This window comes from Cricetulus griseus, chromosome 7 (genome assembly GCF_003668045.3).
Source record: "Cricetulus griseus strain 17A/GY chromosome 7, alternate assembly CriGri-PICRH-1.0, whole genome shotgun sequence".
In the NCBI taxonomy this organism is placed as follows: domain Eukaryota; kingdom Metazoa; phylum Chordata; class Mammalia; order Rodentia; family Cricetidae; genus Cricetulus; species Cricetulus griseus.
Window position 1 is genome coordinate 74265866 of NC_048600.1, and position 19903 is coordinate 74285768.

At 49.9% G+C, this 19903-nt stretch overlaps 1 protein-coding gene across 3 annotated transcripts in view; it reads left to right on the forward strand.

Moving 5' to 3' along the window:
- Rai1 (retinoic acid induced 1) overlaps positions 1-19903 on the forward strand; it is a 100720-nt gene that overhangs the window by 33315 nt on the left and 47502 nt on the right. Inside the window, exon 2 of one of the 3 annotated variants that reach the window (XM_027427308.2) lies at positions 3539-3668. The exons of 1 other annotated variant lie outside the window; for it this stretch is intronic. The gene's annotated coding sequence lies outside the window, so the exon portion shown is untranslated. Of the gene's footprint in view, positions 1-3538; positions 3669-11171; positions 18390-19903 lie in introns of those variants that run through there. One more of the 3 variants, XM_035447245.1, reaches the window with a different exon arrangement.

Here is a 19903-nt window from a genome sequence, read left to right on the forward strand (position 1 = left end):
AGAGATATGCCTGCCTCTGTCTCCCGAGTGCTGGGATTAAAGGCGTGCACCACCACTGCCGGGCTACCCTCAGCGAGTACTTATGGCTAGGTGAGTTATGTAGCCTGACTGAACTCCAAGTGTTACCCCCATCCAGTCTAAGTGGCTATCAGTTCATAGAGAAACTATGGGCCGAATCAAAGTCATAGATGGAAGGACTGCTTTAACCTCACTCATTCACTACCATTCATCACCAAATACTTACTGAATCTCCACCAGGCATCAACCTAGCAATGGAGGACACACCAAGGAACAACCAGGAAAGCCACCTACAAAACAAATAAACAGGAAAATTACATTCCACTTAGAAGTGGAAAAGTGTTCCAGGCAGAAGGACCAGCATGTACAGTAAGAAGGGGCACTGTATTGATTCCAGAGGGTAGGGTATTACATCAGGAAATTTATAAGGGTCTGTGTGAAGGTACCATCAGCCACTGGGAACAATGAAGAGTCAGGCTAGTGGGGAGGGAAACTGGAGAGGTGACTCAGCCAGAGGACCCTGGATTTGGTTTCTAGCACACACATGGTGGCTTGAGATCATCCATAACTCCAGTTCCAGGGGATCCAATACCTTCTTCTTACCTCCACAGGCACTAGGCATACTCATGGTGTACAGACATACATGCAGGCAAAACACTCATATGCATAAAATAAAATTTAAATTTCATATTTTTTTATTTTATGTGTATGAGATTTTTTTGCCTATTATATGTACCACATGGATGCCTGATACTCGGAAGAGGCCAGAAGAGGGTGTCTGAACCCTTGGAACTGGAGTTACAGAGGATGATGAGCCTCCATCTGGATGCTTGGAATTGAACACTCCCAGGCCCACCCTGTCCTCTGGAAGAGCAGTCAGTCCTTGTAACTACTGGGCCATCTTGCCTGTTCATTCCCCCTCTAAAATGTTCTCCTTATTTAATTTTTTATTTTATGTGCATTGGTGTGAGGGTATCAGATTCCCTGGAACTCAGTTACAGGTATGAGCTGCCATGTGGGCACTGGGAATTGAACCTAGGTCTTCTGGAAGAGCAACAAGTGCTCTTAACCACTGAACCATCTCTCCAGTCTTCCCTTAAAATGTTTTTTAATTGCAAAAACAAAATTTAAGAGGTAGGGAAAAAAGTCAGCCTCAGCCTTCCAGCAGGGTCCATATTATCATCTCTATGCACATCTTGCAGTAAGTGATTTCACAGAGGAGGTAGGTAAGTCAGGAAGTGCTGCTGTTATCACCAGAGAACCAGTAGGCCTTCTGCTTCTCACAGCACCTCAGGACTGAGTGACACAGGTTCCTAGGTCACTCGTGCATTTCAAAGGTGGAGAGATTGGACCTTATCCTTTAAGTTTCATCCTTGGCAGAGGTCTGCTCTTCAGGTGACTAAGGAGGTCCCTTATTGCGTAGTAGGGCCAGAGGAAACTGAGAAATACTTATTTCCAGTAAAGGGACCAACCTGTACAAGGGTTCTGGATTCACTTGATAAGGAAATCTGGTTTGTTGATTCTTTTTGTCTGAGAATGGGTCTCAAGTATCTCAGCCTGGCCTCAAACTTGCAGTATAGCAGATGGCCTTGAATTCCTGCCTGCATCCCCCAAGTGCTGGGGTTCAAGTCAGTACCCTTATACCCAACTTGGACTCCATTTTTAAAAGCATCTTCTCATTCCAATGGCTGCCTTGGGGTGACTTTCAGAATAAGGACCAGGAGGCACAACGATGGTGTCACACACTCCTGGCTTCACCAGGTTGCAGGGAGGCCTGGGAGGAAACATCACCTTTCCAGGAGCCTAGTTGGTATAACACCATGGGCAGGGTGGGGTGAGAAGTTGTATGGAGACTTCGGTATGTGCAGGGTATGGGTTAGTAGTGTCAACTACCTTCTGAGCAGTAAGAGAAGGTGTGGAGGAATGGGATCAAGGTAATCTTGCTTGGAAAACCTGGTTGTATACTTGAATGGATGTATAGATGAATACTGTGGGTGGGTGGGTGTCTGCCATGGGCAGGTAGTGGCTTGGAAAAGGGCTGGCTAGCAAAAACTCAGTCCAAAATTAAGTGCTGCACTTCCATCATGTTCCAAGGGTCTGCCTTTAGTGTGGTGGCAGGCCCGCCCCCTCCTCTGAGTTCCAGCCTCAAAGTTCCAGTCATCTTTGTCTCATCTTATTCTCTGGCTATCTTCAGACACCTCTCTTGTCTGCCGCTTGCCCCCAGGATACCCTAGATTCGCCCAGTGTTGCCTCTCCCCCCTCCCCCCAATCGTGAACGTCTAGGTCTATGGGGTCAGTAAGTGCAAGTGGCAGGATCTCCGAGGTGCATCTCTGGTGTAATGAAAGGAAGCTCTCATAAAGGTCCCCCTCTACCTGTCTACATCTGTACCCCCACCCCCACACAGTCGTTTTGAGCCTCCAACCGCAGCACTACTTGTTCGCACCTTAAACAGCTATTCTGCCTCTGTGGGATCCTTCAGGGCCAGCTTCTGCCTGCCAGGCTTCAGACCCTACACGATCACAGGCAGCCTAAGATCCCTGCGTGTGGTCAGAGCACGCACAGGCGCAATGTCCGTACTTTTTCAGTTCCGTGGCCCTACACAGCAGCCAGCCCTGTCGCAAACAAGCCCACACGAATACACAACGCCCTCGGAACATAGCCCACGCAGGCAGCCCCGCCCACGCAGTCACACTACCACCTATAAACAATCGCACACAAACACCACCCCCACGCAACCACTGCATCACTCAGTCCCTCCGAGACCTACCGGCATGTTCAGAGGCTGATTTCTAGCTAATCCCACCCCCCATCCCCAGCCTGTGACATTCACACGTAGGGCAGAACAGAAATTTATAGCCAGATGGATACACGGTCCTGAACGCACAGCCAAGGGCTCACCCGTGGACTCGTAAGTCACTGGAAAAAATATTAAAGCGTTCCCTCCCGTCTAGCTTTGGTACGCGCGCGGGCGCGCACACACAATCACACACACACACACACACACACACACACACATACACACGCACGCACGCACCGCAACCCCTACCCTTCCCTCCCCGCCCCCACTTGGTCTTTAGGCGCCTAGAAATCTCGCAGCCGTGACCTGGCCTTAGCGGTGAGAGGCGCGGGAGGGTCTCCAATGTGCCCCCTCCTCCCGCTCGCGCCCAGTTTACCACTCCTCCTCCCTGCCCCCTCCCCCTTCCCCTCCTCCGCGTCTGGGGCGCGGGCTGCGCGCAGCCAAGCCCCCTTGTCGCGTGCCCCTCCCCGCGCGCGCCCTTCGCCCGCATCGTGCTAGCCCAGTGGATGTGGCCACAAGGCTGTCTCTAATTACCTCCTGTCCCCCGGCGGCCGGTGAATAATGGCTACTGAGGGCACTCGCAGGCGCTGCTGAGCAGGAAGAGAGGGGCTAGAGAGGCGCGGCGCGCACGGGAGCGCGAAAGAGAGGAGCGAGCCCAGCGCCACCGCTTGCGGCGCGCAGAGAAAGGAATCGTGTGAGCGCTCACATTTTTTTCTCCCAAGGATCTCATCTGGCTGTCGGGTACTGGAAGAGGCGAGGGGGAGAGCGCACCATAGCAGAGAGACGGCAGGAGAAAAGGGAGACTACGAGAAGCGCCACGTCGGCGCCCCGAGACCCAGGAGGAGCCCGCAGGTATTGTTGGCGGCGGAGCTTTGTGTCTTAGGCGGGCTGCTCCGGGCGAGGGCTCCCTGAATCCCGGCCCGCCGCCGCTCTCTGACCTGCAGTGAAGCCGGGCTGCTGATGGGGGTCGCCGCGGGTACCCCTCCCACCGCGATTCTTGTTGGAGTTGCGGGTTTGCGTGTTTGGAGGTTTTCCATGTGGGTGGAGGGGATCAGTCTAGGAGAAGGAATTTCTTTTCTTTCTTTCTTTCTTTTTTTTTTTTTTTTAATGGCCGCAGCAGTTAGGTTGTGATGGGGATTCTCCCCTCCCTTTTGCTCCACAATGCCTTGGTGAGCGGTCTCGGCGACCGAGCTACCCGTGGAAGAATTGGGGCTGAGATGTCGCGGCGGGTGGCCGCAGATGGGGATGCTGGAGAAGGAAGGAGTTCATCTCAAGTTCGCAATCTGTGTCCGGAAGCTGGTCTGGCCTGGGAGGGCGTTTCGAGCACCGGTCCTACTGTGAGCAACCAGTGAGAAACTTCCCGAGAGTGTCGTCTCCCGGGGGACAGTTCCCTGGCGCCTGTGGGCGCTACTGCGGGCCCCTCCTCTCAGCCTTGGAGCGTTTAAGGTCGCCCCCCCCCCTTCCCGACAGCTTCCGGATCTCATGGACTGATCGGCTTCAAACACTTCCCCTAGAATACCCCTCCTCATTCCCTGTAGAGTGCCCTCTGTCCTGCACCCGCCTGCCAAAACAGTCGAGTGGCCAACCTGACAATAAAATCTCCTGCCTTTGCGGTGAGGGGCCGGGGTCATGACTCAGCCTGTCCTTTGACTACTGACCCCTGGGCCCTAGGCAGAGGAAGGGACTTCCCCTTTCTTCCTTGTTTGGGATAGACTGGATGATGTCGAGAAGAGACAAGTAGGGGTGCCCAGTAGGGAGAGTTGGGGTGCGCTGGCAGGGTTGTGAAGTCTGCCAGCCTGGGCTTGACGATTGGCTGATGCCTTTGGGCACGTAGAAGACCAGCTCTAACCTCAGCCTCCTCCCCTCCTGTACAATGCAGGCTGAGAGGTGATCCCGGAGGTGGTGTGCTTGTGTGACAAAGTGCTTGGCTTCCTGAAATCCACAGCAGATACCACTGCTCTGGTGACCCAGAGCTCTGATGGCTGCACCTCTCCCTGGGTTGGAATGGGGCGAAGGGCTGTTGAGGGGGGCAGAGGAGTAGTAGGAACAGTTCCTTTCCACACTAGCGCCATGGGAATGGAGGTCTATCCTGGAGAATTCCTGGGGACTGCAGTCCAGAAAGGGGGAGGGCTCAGCTTCAAAGGGGAACCTCTGGGTCAGAGCCTTGGCACTCTAAGCTGGCAGATCTTTTCACTTTTGGGTTTGTGGAGGGGCGTGAAGCTAGGTGGGCATTATAAACCTCAGCTTTGATAGATTCCTAGTTAAGCAGCTCTGGGCAAAGGAGCTGGGGTCCAGATACCATAGGCCAGCTGTTCACCTCTCTCCCTAGAGACAGAGCTCTTGGGGGATCAAGCAGGCACCTTTAGAGTTAGGGGACTGGGTTGTCTTTAGACTGCTCTGTGGTTGGGTCCAGCAATCCAAACAGTTAACCTTCCTTCCCCCAGAAATTTGTCAATCCCTAAACAACAGAGAAATTTTGTTAGCCCTTCTATGCTAACAGCATGATACTGCCTAGCTGGAACTGCAGATCCAGACCCTGCATTCCCTGTTCATGGCTACTGCAGTCTCTGCCACTGGCTGGACAGGATGCATGCTGGCTACTTATTTAGGGACTTTATAGGAGATTGAAGTCAGAGCCTGGAGAGGGTCAGGCAGCCAAGCTCTGGCCTTGTGGCTCAAGGGAAAGAGGTTATAATCCTGGGTCATAGAAACTGGGAGATATATCATCATGGGGGCAGGGTTTAGGAAGAAGACCTTTCTGACCCTCTACCTAACCCCCTCCCCCCCACACACACACCTTCACCGGACAGCTGAAGGCCTGCGTCTTTTAGAGTGACTTTCTGAACCCCAGGATAGACTGTGACATATAGCAATCGACACAGCCTGGAGATGCGGGCTCTGGAAAACAAAATTTCATTTTACCAGGTTTGTTGCTACCTACTCTTCAACCCCAGGGCACAAGCACCTTGGAGAGTTGTGTGTGATGAAGGAGGGCTGGGAATACAGCACAGGGAGGACTATCTACCCTGCCCTGGACATGACCTCCATTTCCTGTAGGCAAAAGCTAGTCTCATAGAACCTCAGAGCCAGGCACACTGCAGACAGTATTGTTTGGAATTTGGCTAGACAAACACAGAAGTGAATGATTAATGAGTGAATCAGTGAGTGAAAGGGGATTGGAAACAGCAGGTCATTTTTAAAAGGTATTTTTTGACATATATGTTATAATACAGTTTGCAAAATACCCTGAAAAATAGAGAAAAACAGGCAGATTATTGAGTGTTAATGGGCTCCGACAGTGCTCACATGTTGGTATGAGTCTTCCCACATGTTGGCTTTGGTGGTTGAGTTGTCCACATTTAGATGTATATCCTGCCTTTTTTTTTTTTTTTTTTTTTTTTTTTTTGGCTGACAACACCAGCCTTTTCCTGTTTTGTAACCAGTTCTTCGTGAAAACCAATGTTAACATCTTAAGGCTTTTTAGTCAAGTGGATTGCTATAATTTGTTTAATACTGCCCTTTGTTCCATATGCTGGAACAAAGTGATGTAGTTGGGTATATTTTGTGTAGAGAGCCTTTTCTGATGTTTAAGGTGATTTCCTTAAAATGCCACTGCTGCTGTTGCCACCACTGTGAAAGACTCCGGCATGCCTGCAGTGGAAGAAACAGGCTTCTCTAGCTTTCTTGGGCTAAGTAGGACACTGTTCTTCCTTTCCTACTATCTAGAAACTTCTAGTGTCGAAAAGAACCCTGGCAATGAGTCACTGGTCTGACCTCCCTATTTTGACAGAAGAGGAAACCAGAGCCCAGAGGGGAAGTAAGTCCCAAGGTCACACATCAAGAACCTGCTACTGATCTGGTATTTGGGTTACTGTATCTGGGAAGAATCCTAAGTTTAGCTTGCCCATTGCATAGATGAGAGACCAGATGAGGAAAAACATTCAGCTTGCCCTTGCTGTCTCTAGCTGGATCAGTAGCAAATAGACTCCTAACCCCATCTGTGTTATATACACTGCTGTGCCTGCCGATGGGTTGGTTCAGGGCTACTACCCAAGTCACCAGCCTGAGATTGGCTGGCCACAGGCTCCCTGTTAACCCTTCCCACAGCTTTTATTCCCCTTTACCATCTTGTTTTCCAAAGGGAAAGGCTAAGGGTCAAAAGCAGGTGCTTCAAGAGGGGTGGGGCTGAGTTCAGACCCCATGTGGTCATTTCCCTGTCTCTGTCTCAGGTTCCAAGTTCAGAGATCCAGCTGTGGTCTGTTAGGAGCTGGAGAAGTATAAGCACCTATCAGATGTACTGTGTCTGAAAGGGTTAACAGTAAGTCCATTTAGAATTCTTCTGACCTGAGGTTGACTCTAGATGCCTGGGATGAAAGGGAAGAGAAGAAACAGATGAAACAGTGATTCCAAAATGTGAAGGGAGCTTGGAAGGAAGAGAATGGAGGAAGAAAAAAAGAGAACTAAGATAAAAAAGATTTAGGTCAAATGAAGGAAGTATAGAGAAAATTCTATGGGCCTCAGGGTCAGGTACCCAGAGGAAAGGTTAGTCCCAGTGGGAATGTCAGGTCAGCTAGTGCTGGGTACCTTGGGTGGCTATATAGGGCTAAGTGCTGTTCTATCACCTTCTCCATAGGGAATGGGACAGAGAAGCCACCTGCCTGGGCCTTGGTTTAAGTCCTTCTGACCCCAAACATGTTGCACCCATCTCTAGAGACCCTTGTAGCAGGCAACTGTGGTTTCTGATTACCCACTCAAGGACAGGGCCTGTTTTGTCTCTTCCCTGCCAGCACTTCAGCCCTGAATGTTGAAACTGTGCTGAATCTGGACATGTGGAGATTTGTGTGGTATGTCTGTGTGCAGGTGAGTGCTCATCTGTTTGTCGTGTTTTGGGGTGTGCTAGTGTGTGTGCCTCTAATCCTCCTCCCCCCTTGTTTATGTTTTGAGACAGAGATTTCACTATGTAGACCATGCTGGGCTCCAGCTTGTGGCCTTTCTGCCTCCACATGCATATCCCTGTCTGGATACACATGCCTGTGTGTCCTTCTGTGGGTGTGTGCACATCTCCGAAGGTATGTGTTGGGGGTGGGATGCACGATTGTGTATGTGTATGGATGTGAGCACATACTTCCTCTTGAAGGCCTTGAGGAGGGAGACCCAGGAGCCAGGCTTTTGTGCAGTTCTCAAGGTTGTAGATGTTAGGTAAAAGTGAAGTATGGCCTTTTGCTGGGAAGGGTGCACTGGGAGAGCAAAAGGAATGAAAATCTTAGAAGACTGTCTTCCTTGTGGTCTCCAAGGAGATCAGCCTGTGAAATGATCCGCATGTTAATTAAAAACGATTATATCCTGATTGAGCTGTTCCTGCTCAACCCCCAGCCAGGAAGAGGCTGATGATGAACAGAGGGTCTGGATAAGCAGGGTCCAGCAATGGACATGGGGCACATGTTTAGAGGGCTATGGCAGATGTTGGGGGTACATGCTCAGTAAAGGCTCCCCAAGGTAATATTCTTAGGTCCCAGGAGCTGGATGGCAGCTCTCAGAACCCCGTGGGTCTGTGCTCATGTACTGGTGCTACATCATTGTTTACATAACTGTGCATGGTGGTGTGTGCATCATGCAGCCAGATGTTGGGAACTCCAGGCTGTCCATGGTTGTCTGGTCTTGAGGCCCAGTCTGTTCTTTTAGTTCTTAGCTGAACCCAGACTCCCACTTTGGGTTTCTACTTCTGTAGAAGCTCTGAGAAGCCAGGTCTCAAGACTGAGAGAATCTCCTCATTCTCCACGTCACTCCAAAGTTCCTTCTTTTCTGAGGCCCATTCCACACAGGGCATAAGCCAAGTTGTTCCTTCATGTGGGAAATTTGACAATTCACCCCCTAAGCAGTTGTCTGACTTGCATCATTATCATTTGTACCCCATGTCCTGTGTTAGCTGATGGTCTATAGCAGACCAGACACAAGTGCCACTAGGGCCCACACACCCTGCAGCCACACTTGGGGTGCACACTCTAAGATTTCTCTAGGAAAGCCCAGCCCTGGCATTGCTGTGCTTTGCTTGATTATTTCACCTGTTAACCCAAGGCCTGCTCTGGTAGAGAGGAGCAGTCACAAGCATCTGGTGATAGATGTTCTGTAAACCTGCTCACCTCAGCATCTGGTGAACCTACCCACCAATGCACCTCTTCCTACTCCCACACACTAATTGGCTGCCTCTGCCCCTGGCCCACCCAGCTTCTCTGAGAGGGAGAGACTCTAATCTGAAAGAATCCAAGGCCACTGCCACAAAGTACCTGAGCTGTATTCTCCCTTTTGGCAATAGTGATGGTAGCTTTTCCTGGCAGGTCTGTCAGTAAAGTGAGGTAGGCTTTGCTCAAGTGCCTAACAGCCCCTGGTGCAAAAGGACTCATCTCTGTATCCTTACACCTAGGACATCTGTGTGCTGCCTTGGGGGAGGAGTTAAGTGTTCTGGGGAGAGGGAAGCCAGGGTTCACCTAACTCCTCTCAGTATGAGCCTCTTGGGAAGCTAATGTGCTCACAGGAGCTACCTAAAGTTACCTCATTAAAAGTGGAATGTTTAGCCAGGCGTTGGTGGCGCAAGCCTTTAATCCCAGCACTGGGGAGGCAGAGGCAGGCGGATCTCTGTGAGTTCGAGACCACCCTGGTCTACAAGAGATAGTTCCAAGACAGCCTCCAAAACCACAGAAGAACCCTGTCTCGAAAAACAAACAAACAAACAAAAAAGTGGAATGTTTGGGAAAAGGGAGGGGTACTCCTGCTGGGCTGGGTCCCAATGAGATTTATTAGACTTGACCCTGCATTCTTAGGGGACTCTTGACCAAGGGGAGGTTTGTAAGGCAGAAATAGTACCTTGAGAGTTAGAGGGGCAGGTAGGATGGGAAGTCAGCTTCCACATCCTCCAAGGGCAGAACTGGGAGGGAAGAAGACAGGTGTCCACTCATCCCACAAAAGCCCTTCTCACCCAAATAGACTGAGTTACCTACCTGCCCCAATCATCCCTGCAAGTTGCCATTTCAGGAGCAGTTTCAGCTGAGTTCCTTCTGCCTATAATACCATTTCTCCCCACTGCCACGGGTCAAAGCATGGCCAACCCTGTTTAAAATGCTAGTATATTACCTTGTTTATTGGCCAGGTGAAAGGACTCATGCCTACATAATACCAGTCCAGGGAGGCAGTGCAGGTGAGGCCATGAGGGCCACCTGGTCTTCCTGGGGCTACAGCCAGAGTACCTGTCACCTACTTTGTCAAAACTCAGAATCTAGATGTGTCTGTGACACACTTGCTCAAAATCATATGCTATCAATGATTCAGTAACACTTACAGGACAGATAGGGACTCTGGGCCACCAATTTGCTGCCTGATGAAATTGCTGTTGCCATTTAGTACCTGTGCTGCCTTGTAGTATAGGTTGGGTATGGATGACATTCTCTCAGAAAGCTTCCTAGTCCTATGAGACTGTAGCAGGCTGGGGTCAGAGTTGATGCAGTGGCCTGGGAAAGGCAGGTAGAAGTAGGAAGCACAAAGTGGGTTTTTTTTTTTTTTTCTGGTTGGGGGGGCAGTAGGGAAAAAGTAGAGGGAGAAGCCTTGTTTAGCCGTTCTTTCATGGATGCACTGGCCACATGAGCTATTGCTGGGCTAACTTATAGTCTAAGGCTTCAGCCAGAGCTCCAGTGGCTGGGAGGAGGCCATCTTGAAGGTAAGAATGTAGAAGAGGTACTGTATAGAGGGCATCCAGACTAGACTGAACTAGGTCAGCCTGACCTTGTACTTGAGGCTGTTGAGGCTATATTGCTGACAGCCCATTGGTTGGTCCAGGAGAGGTCTTCCAGAGGAAGGGGACTCGCTGCACAGTGTTCTTTGCCAGAGAGGGAACGTTGGCAGCTCAATATTCTGGATATCGTGTTTGAGGCCTAGGGTGCAAGATGGGGGAAGTATATGTGAATATGAGCAGCTCTAGATCCGTTGGCCACGGAACAAGCATGGGTAGGAGTTGTGGCTGACAAGGACTCTGGGCTGTGACTGCTATGAAACATTACCTGAAGGCACTGGGAAAGGGGGAGGGGGCTAGGCAGAGAGCATGACGGGCTCAGAGGTGGGAAGAGGTGGGAACATCAAGGAGTCTAGGGAGATTGGCGAGTCCACATCATCACTTGTTTTTCTTTGAGCCTTCTTGTCCTTTTGAATGCCTGCTTCCAGAAATATGGACAGCACGGGAGCTTCTTCTTTTTTATTTTTTAAAGATTTTGTTTATTTATTATGTATATAACATTCTGCTTCCATGTATATCTGTACACCAGAAGAGGGCACCAGATCTCATAATGGATGGTTGTGAGCCACCATGTGGTTGCTGGGAATTGAACTCGGGACCTCTGGAAGAGCAGTCAGTGCTCTTAACCTCTGAGCCTTCTTTCCAGCCCCAGGAGCTTCTTCTTAATACCCTTGACTTTCCTTCCCATCGGAGATCCTGTACAGGCTTAACTGATGATGGCTAGAGGGATGCAGGGCCTGACCTGTTCCCTAATCTCTTGCCTGAACCAAAACCTCTGCCTGCCCCAAGGAGCCCTAGGTCTTGCAGGGAAAAGATGTGGAAGTCCTGGGGTCCATTAATTAAAACCCAGCAGATTACAGTACTGAAAAAAAGCACAGCACACACACACACATAGAGGTGTAGCACCCAGAGTCTGGATAAGAAACTTCTGGGTGCCCGGTCCCAGCCCCTCTTAGTTACTTTCTTTAGACTCTCTGTCAGTAGAAAATTCCTTCTCCCCCATTTTGCAGAGGTAGACACTGAAGTACATAGAGATCACATGCTTCTGTCTGGAGGTCTTGTGGTATGAGCCCCTGGCCATAGCTAGAATGGATTCCTTCTAGGGTATTGAGTGGTGTGGGGGAGTAGAAGAAGAGGCTCTCTGCTGAACTTGCCAGGTGGTGCCCCTGAGTATACACAGTGGCTGAGCCCAACTGCAGCGGGCCTGAAGCAGGAGTAGGCTGGTACGAGATAGAGCTTCCTAGGATCCTAGGGATATGGGCACAGATCATAAGTCACTCTTGTGACTGCAAAGAGTCATTTACCCAGGGCCATACTCTGAGCTGCTATTCATGTATTTTCTCTTATATGATGCAAACATGCCTCTCTGGGCATTGGATCTGAAAAGGGCTCTTTTTTCTCCTATAGTTCATTGTAACATGGTTGGCTGAGGAGGGCAAGTAAACCTCATAGAGAAGGAAATGAACCTTCAGGTCCCTCTGCCCCTCTCCACTGATCCCAGAGAGACATGCTGAGCCCATTTTTGTGCAAGGGGCTTTTACACCATTCTCATCATCTATTGAAGGTGGACTCTGTCAAACTCCATTTGACAGAACAGCACAACCTAGTAGTTGGCAGCCCCTGCCAAGGAAAGCTTGCTTTGTGTTTCTACAACCATTCCTACACACTATCTCTTCTCTTCTGTAAAGACCTGTCTTTTTTGAGAGCTGAGGTTGGAGAGGGACATCCTCAGATAGGTAGTGTTTGGCAAGCACATGGTTTTAAATACCAGGTTTGACACAAAAATACACTTTTTGCTTTTCTTTTAAAAAGCCAGATCATGGTTAGGTGCAGTGCACACCTCTAATCATAGCATTTGGGAGGCAGAGGCAGGTGGATCTTTATGAGTTCCAGGCCAGCTAAAGCTACACAGTGAGACCCCATCTTGAGAAACAAGCAATAGAACAAAAAAGCAAAGCAAAACAAAGCATCACAACTAACTAATAATAAACTGGGTTTAATATGTATATCCAAGAATTCTCTACTTCCCACCCCCAGGAAAAGAGGGTTCACAGGAGGGGGGCTGTCACAGGTAGGTGATTGAAACAGGCATAAAGTGCTTGTGAGTATGTTCTTGCCTGTTAAGTGCTTGGTTGGCAAGGCCTGAATACTAACACCAACTGTGTTCTGTGTGTTCTGGAGTGTGATTGCAGTTACTCAGATGACCTCACAGTGTCAGTGCACCAGGAATGAGGACTTTTGTTCCCACTGTTAGCAGACCAGAAATCTGGTGGGACTGGAGATAGAATCTTGCCAGGCCAGTACTCCATCTCATCTCAGACTCAGAGAAATTGACTCTTAGGTGTGTTTTCTTCTTGTGCATTTTCAAGAACATTCTTTTAGTTAATATGCGGGGGAGACTTCCTCATTCTTCTACATAACCTTTTGCTGAAGCGACATTGTGCGATAAAAAGGTCCCAGGAGAGACAGTGCAGTTTGGGCTCCGAAAGACAGAGAATATCGATGCAGTAGGCTGGGCTGCTCCCAGGAGCTAAGAGGCCTGGACAGCTCTGTTGCTACCAGCAAGGTGTGGCCTTGGCTCACAGCCGTCTTGTGCTTTAGGACCATGTGTTCATTCATGTCCATGTTTAACTTTGCATTTCTTTTCTTTCCTATTTCTGGATGGTGATGCCTTTCCTAGAAAAGGAAGGTTAGACAGAGATACCAGTGAGTCTCCTGAACAGGACTGGAAGGAAGGAAAAGGATGGTGGGGGACAGATGTCAGAGCTTTGTGTCTGGGCAAAAGCTAGTTGGGGGTCATGGCCTGTGCTGAGGGCACAGTGGAGGGCACATTGAAGCTGTATTCACATCCATCAACATGGGCTCTGGGGGTTCCAGTTAATTGAGGCTGATTCTAAATTGGGAGGCTTAACAAATGGTAATTGTCCTCCAGTGACAGCAGACCAGAGCTACACAGTGCCACCCAGACAGATCAGGAATCATGCAGGGCTTCTTCCCTTTTACTATGTGGGGGCTCTGAGAGCTGCCTACAGAGGCCAGGTATCAGGAACACCTGGTTCAGGCCAGGTGCTCAGGCCTGTTCTGTGCAGGTCTAGTATACAGGGTTTGTAGCCTGCCTGTGTTTATATTGAGCTTCTGGGATACTCCCAGAGGCACATCTGTGTGTACTGGTTCTGGCTTACCCTCTACTCAGCCACCTCCAGATCCCCCCCCCCACCCCAAGCACCTTATGTTTCCCACAAGACGACATGGCTTTGTGCGTAGGAGAGTAACGCTTGACTGTGGACACAGGTGACATAGCCAGGCTTGCTTTTACCCAAGGGGACTGGGCTGCTTAAGGGAGAGTAAACACCTCATCTTAAGGAGTGTTCAAGCAGATATTGAATGTACTATTCTCACCTTCCTAGTCCCTGAAGGCCAGAGGGCTGTGGTTGAGCTTCTCAACAGTTGGCACTGAGCAGGTACTAGGTTGCCAAGCTTGTCAATTTGGACTGTCTGGAGGCTGACAGAGTGCTTCCCCTTCTTGGCATTCCTAGAATGTGACCCATAAGACCCCCAGCAAGGTCAGGTAAGGGTCACAGTGGGTGTGGATGTATCTTTGATATGTATATAAATGGTGGATACAGATTCCCATGCTGTTCTGAGCTAAGGTTCTAAAGGGTGACATGGCCCTACTGTGTACCGGGTATGTGTAGATGGTGGTGGTCAACAATGAGGACATGGTTGGGGGGGCTGCTATACACACTTACCATGACTATTCCTTCCTGCCCCACACCCCCTCACATTTCTGCCCCAGGCAAGATCCTCTAGCTCCTGTGGTTCTCAGCCTTCCTAATGCTGCAACACTTTAAATACAGTTCAACTTGTTGTGGTGACCCACAACCATAAAATTATTTTCATAGCTATTTTGTAACTAATTTTGCTTCTGTTGTGAATTGTAATGTAAATATCTAATATGTGACCCCTTTGAAAATGCCACTTGATTCCCAAAGGAGTCACAACCTACAGATTGAGAACCACTACACTCCCAGTCACCTTGGGTCCTGACCTCATGTTCCCCCACCCTTGGGACAGAGGCATCTGCCAGAGTTCATCCTTGCTCCTGGGAAAGAGGGCCCAGCAGATGGTTTCAAGGTCTCCAGGAATCAGAGAGATGGGAGAGGAAGCCTGTACAATCTCTTTTCAGGAGATCTTGGAGGAAATGGTCTCAGTTTCTTCAGCGTGTGAGCCAGGGCGAGAGGCTTTGCCTTCGTACTTCCAGACAGGAGCTGGAATGGTTCCAGAGCCAGGATGCCTCTAGAGACAACATGGAGAGCATTTCTGGAGGAGGTAACTTCTGAAGATGAAATAGGGGTACATTTGAAAGTGAAATGAGGATTCTTCTGGAGATAGACTTGTTTTGTTTTGTTTTAAGATGAAGCTTTTCTACATCCCAAGTATTGCCAGACGTAATGTTTCTGAGAATGGAGCCGTTCTAGCGATAAGTGGCAGTGCCCCTGGATGTAGAGTGTTTGAGGAGGATGCTGGAGTATTTCTGGAAACAGTGGGGACTTCTGGATTTTAGGTCCTTCTGGATGTAAAATGAGCATCTGGAGATGGGATGGCGCCTTCTAGAAAGCTGCTTAAAGTTGGGGTGGAGCTGTTATGGAGAGCATTGACGTTTCTGGAGATGTATCATACTTGAAGATAAAGATGCTTCTGGACAGAAATAAACCACTTCTGGAGATGGCTCATGTGGACCTAAGGGATTCCTGGGTTAAAAGGAAGCATTCCTAAAGAGAAAACGGGTCATTCTCAGACAGTGCTTTTGAATCAAGGGTAGTAATTTCTTGAAGATGAGGAGTGTTCAAACAGGGTGTTCAAAGGCCTCTTAATAGATGAAAAGGTCTCAAAGGATCCAGAGACCCCCGTTTCTCATACTCACGTTCTATGGAGGTGGGTCAGAGGTGCAGAGACCAGTATTGCCCTTGTCTTCCTTTAGGCCAGCATAAGAACTCCATCAAGGAAGACCCAAGATCTCCCAGTCCTGTTTTTGGGGTACACATCCCATCTCAGTATGCCCAGGTGACCTTCACCATGGTATAGCCAGTGCCCAGTGTTAGATTTCATTTAATTAAGTTTTGTTAGAGTCAGCTGAAGCTCCCTTTATGGCCTCCTGCAACTGGGAGCCTCTACTCTTTGTCTACCCCCAGCCTCCTGTTCCTTTGGGCACTCATGAGGCAGGAAAATGGGCGGGGACTGCAAGAGTGACCTTAAGAAAAGGTCCAGCTGCTTGCTCTGGCTTGGGGGTACCTCTTCTCTTTTCAGACACTGAGGCCCATCCCCACTTGAGCTGGCCTGGAGCCCTTTAGTAATTATTTCTCTGCTTTAATTGAAATTTCAGCCTCAATGAGCCTGCTTCAGAAGTATGAGGAGGTATCGACCCTGTATCAGCCTGAGGTGTCCCTACCCTGCCCCAGAAAGAAGGTAGTGTAAGCACAAGGTGCCAGGCTGCAGTCCCAGGAGAAGGTCTAGGTGGGTGGCCTCAGGACAGTCAAGGCAGACTGCTCTGCATAGATAAGACTTCTTGTCCCTGGTGGATTAGGAGATGTTTAGAGTAAGCAAGCTGGCCAAGAAATAGAGGGATGAATGATTGGGGCAGCCTGAGGAAGTAGGGTCTCAGGAAAGCATGTGTGTGCCATCTATTCATTTGACAGGGATCTAGGGGAAGGGTGGGCTGATACTCAGGTAGTGCTTGATAGCTGATGGCAACAGGCCCAGTTCCTGGCTCAGGGCTGAGGAAAGCATTGTGGATAGGGTGAGCTGCCTGGGGAACTGTAAAAAGCCTGTTTTCCTTACTGCATGGGGCTAGATACTTCATGGGTTCTATCTTCTCCTTTTTCCTCATCTTGGGTGGTCCCTGAGCTGGGCCTGTCTACTGAGGGAGGAAGAACAAGGAACTCAGGGAAATACTGCTCCTGAAGAAGGGCCTTTTAAATGGGTGTGGTGGTACATACCTTTAATCCTTGTGCCTCAGGAGGCAGAGGCAGATGGATCTCTGTGAGTTCCAAGCCATTCTGTTCTATATAGCAAGTTCCTGGCCAGGGCTACATAGTGAGACCCTGTTTCAAACAAAACAAGAAGAGCCTGCTGATCTTAGTCGTATTTGTTTGGACATAGGAAAGCTACTGTGCATAGCCCTCACTGCATCCACACTGGTCCCCAGAAACTGCAGGAGTTCCAGAGAACCTGTATTGGCCCATGGATCTCAGTCTTCTTATCTGGGAAGTGGGTCAGTTTGGCAGTTGTTAGAACTAAAATGACCTGCAAAATACCCATAGCTGCAAGTACCATTAACACATGCCTGGCACCTCTCATACAGTTGGCGTGGGGCAGCTGCAGTCCTTGGTGCTATTTCTCAGATGGTGTCTTCCTGGTACCTAGGAATCATCTGGACACAAGCACCCTGATTAGAGCTGCTCCATCCACCCCAGCAGAGGGGAGGTTTTGTGCCAAGGAAGACCGAGGCAGTTGGAGTGAAAAAGTATGAAGGGGTCAAGGGAGGTTGCTTATTGTCTGTCCACTGGCTCCCAAACACTAGGACCATCACACATCAAGCTCCTGAAGCACTAGGCCGCTCAGCATGGCTCACAGTGCTAGCTGCTTGCTCCTGGCTTTGTTCACAGCCTGTCCTTAGTGGAGTATGTGGTATGGCTACCCTCCAAGGGGGGAGAAGGGACAGGAATGACTAGACAGGACAGGGCATGTCAGCCCTCAGGAGCTGGGGAAGTGAAGACGGGCACAAATGAAAATGGCTGTCCCATTAGCTGTCCTTTATTTCATGACTGACTGGCAGGGTGGGAAAGAATAGGGTGAAGACAGAGTCTAAGCTGGCAATCAGGAGAGGGGTCTCTAAGGAAAGGCAGCCAGGCCAGGGCTGCCGACTGGGCTTCTGCACCTCCATCAGGCTGGAGTGCTTCGTTTGTTGCAGCTTGAGAGACCCCATCCTATGGCACATTCCAGCTCCTGTTCCTCCTTCCTCAGTAGAGCTCTGCCTTTACTCCTAAGAATATTTAGGTTCTACACCATCAACCTTATCCCAACAGACTGCTTCTTCCTTGTACTGGCCAGGCTAGAGACTGAATCAGTTGGTGATGACCAGAGGCTGCCAGGGTGGATCCAAGGCACTAGCCCTACTGCCAGTCAGCTGCTAGAGCTAACCTCTTTACTGCTGCTGCAGATAGGGCTGTGGCTATGGGGCCCTCCTCATGCACAGAACCACCAGCTGAGCTGACATGACTCACTGGTGCAGGCAGCTCTGCTTCCCACTATAGGGAGGGTGGTAGAAACCTCCAGATGCTGTGTCCCCACCCCATGAACCCATGCCAGAAGGGACAATCAGGGTTAGAGGTTAGTGTCTTGAGTGAGTGGGTGCTCACTAAATTGGGCTAGACCTTGTGCCCAGACCCCTGGTTTGGTGTCTACCTAGGAGAGCTTTGTGAACATCCAGGGGAAGGTGTTTTGTGGGTGGGTCACACTGAACAGAATTCTGTGCGCTATGCTGCTCCCATGGTCCAGGTCCCGCTGAAGAAAACGTTTGCCATGCATGGGTTGTCTGTCTTTCTGGTCATCCAGAGAACCCTTGTGTTTCAGGGCCAGCAATGTGCTGCTTTCTCAGAAATGCCACCCAGAGACACCTCCTCTGCACCCTGACCCAGCCATCTCCAGAAAGTTGGAGGTCCTATTCCCTCCTATGGCTGCCCACCTCCATCAGCAGAAAACTGGCTCATGCTCTCACTCCTGGAGCTGCCCAGGTGAGAAGTGACGTTGTGCTAGTGCGTTGTGCAGGTCAGCACTTTGGGTAATGCCTCTGAGGTCATAAAACTAGGCTTAGAGAGTGAGAGACTTTCCCCCAGATCACAGGGCCACCTGGGATTTGAACTAGGTCTTAGAGCAGAGTCCTCTAAAGGTTCTGCCTGTCGGGACCCAGCCCCAGGGAAGGAGGCGTGGTGGACAGTGCTGCTTTGTGTTTATTTTTGACCTCCACCCTGTCGCCTACTCAGGCAGCAACCCCTGGAACAGATCCTGTCTTGATTTTCTCCAGAACAAAGCAAGCTCTGCTAGACATGCCAAAGCCGAAGCTGTAGTGAGAGGAGGTAAAAGAAACCCAAGCCTGCCTTTTGTTACTCAAGAAGGCATGGAGGGAAATGGATTTGCCCTTGAACTGTGATGGTAGGCCACCATGAGCCATGAAGGGGAGGCTGAGGCAGAGGTACCTGGGCTGTGTGTGATGTCACTCTCGCACCCCCACTCCCATCAGAGCATCACGAGGCAGACATCGTTTTAGTATTCAGCATACATTCATACACAGTCATGTGCCCATATGTGCATGCATGCACACACATCTAGTCACACACATACCCTACACTTCTATCTCCCTTTTAAGCCAGGCCTGGAACATCTGACTAATGGGGAGAGGAGATGGACAAAAGGAAAGAGAAAAGAGATTAGTGGAGAGAAAATCCAGTTCTGGGTACCTTAGTTACCAGCTCCTAATGACTCACAGGGAGGGCTCAGCCACCTTCATGAGGAGGAAGACCCACCCTCTGGGCCCCTTCTATCACCCCATTAATAAGATGGGCCCTTGTTCATGAGTCCTGAGGCAGAAAGAAGAATCAAGGACTTTCAATAAGAGAACTCCCTGGGTGGTTTTGAATAGTTGCTTTTGTGTGTGTGTGTGTGTGTGTGTGTGTGTGTGTGTGTGTGTGTGTGTGGTGAGGGACATGCCCTGCCCTCTTGTCCTTGTCCTTCTCAGCTCTGCCCCGGCTGCCTCCCTCCACCAGCTGCGTCTGGAACCGCCTGTGCCCAGGTCTCCACATGGATGAGCATATTTCTCAAGTCTTTTATTGTTCCTGCCCTTCCCTCCTGACACCCTTAGCTTAGCAGAGGCCACAGGCAGCCTTGCATCTCAGGAAAGCCAGAGAATCCCCGAGGCTTTTCTGAAAAGGCTTAAAGCTGGTGCTCAGTGCTGAGGAAACAAAAGCATTCTCCCTACATCCAGGGTGTTGGGCCTGCGGGCCAAGGCCAAGCTCATGGCCATTGCTGCAGTGCCTGTGGATAGGGAATGAATGGAAACCAGACTGGCTAAAGAGAGGGACAGAGGAAAGAAGGGAGATGCACAAATCCATTTATCAGACACTGTATATCTTAAGCAAGCTCATTTCAGCTGTTCTGGCTTTTGGCAAGCTAGTCCTACCCTTAATTTTCTAATAAAAAGGAATTACATTTTCTAAAAAGGCAGTAACCAGCTTCATGTCAGTGTCTCTTG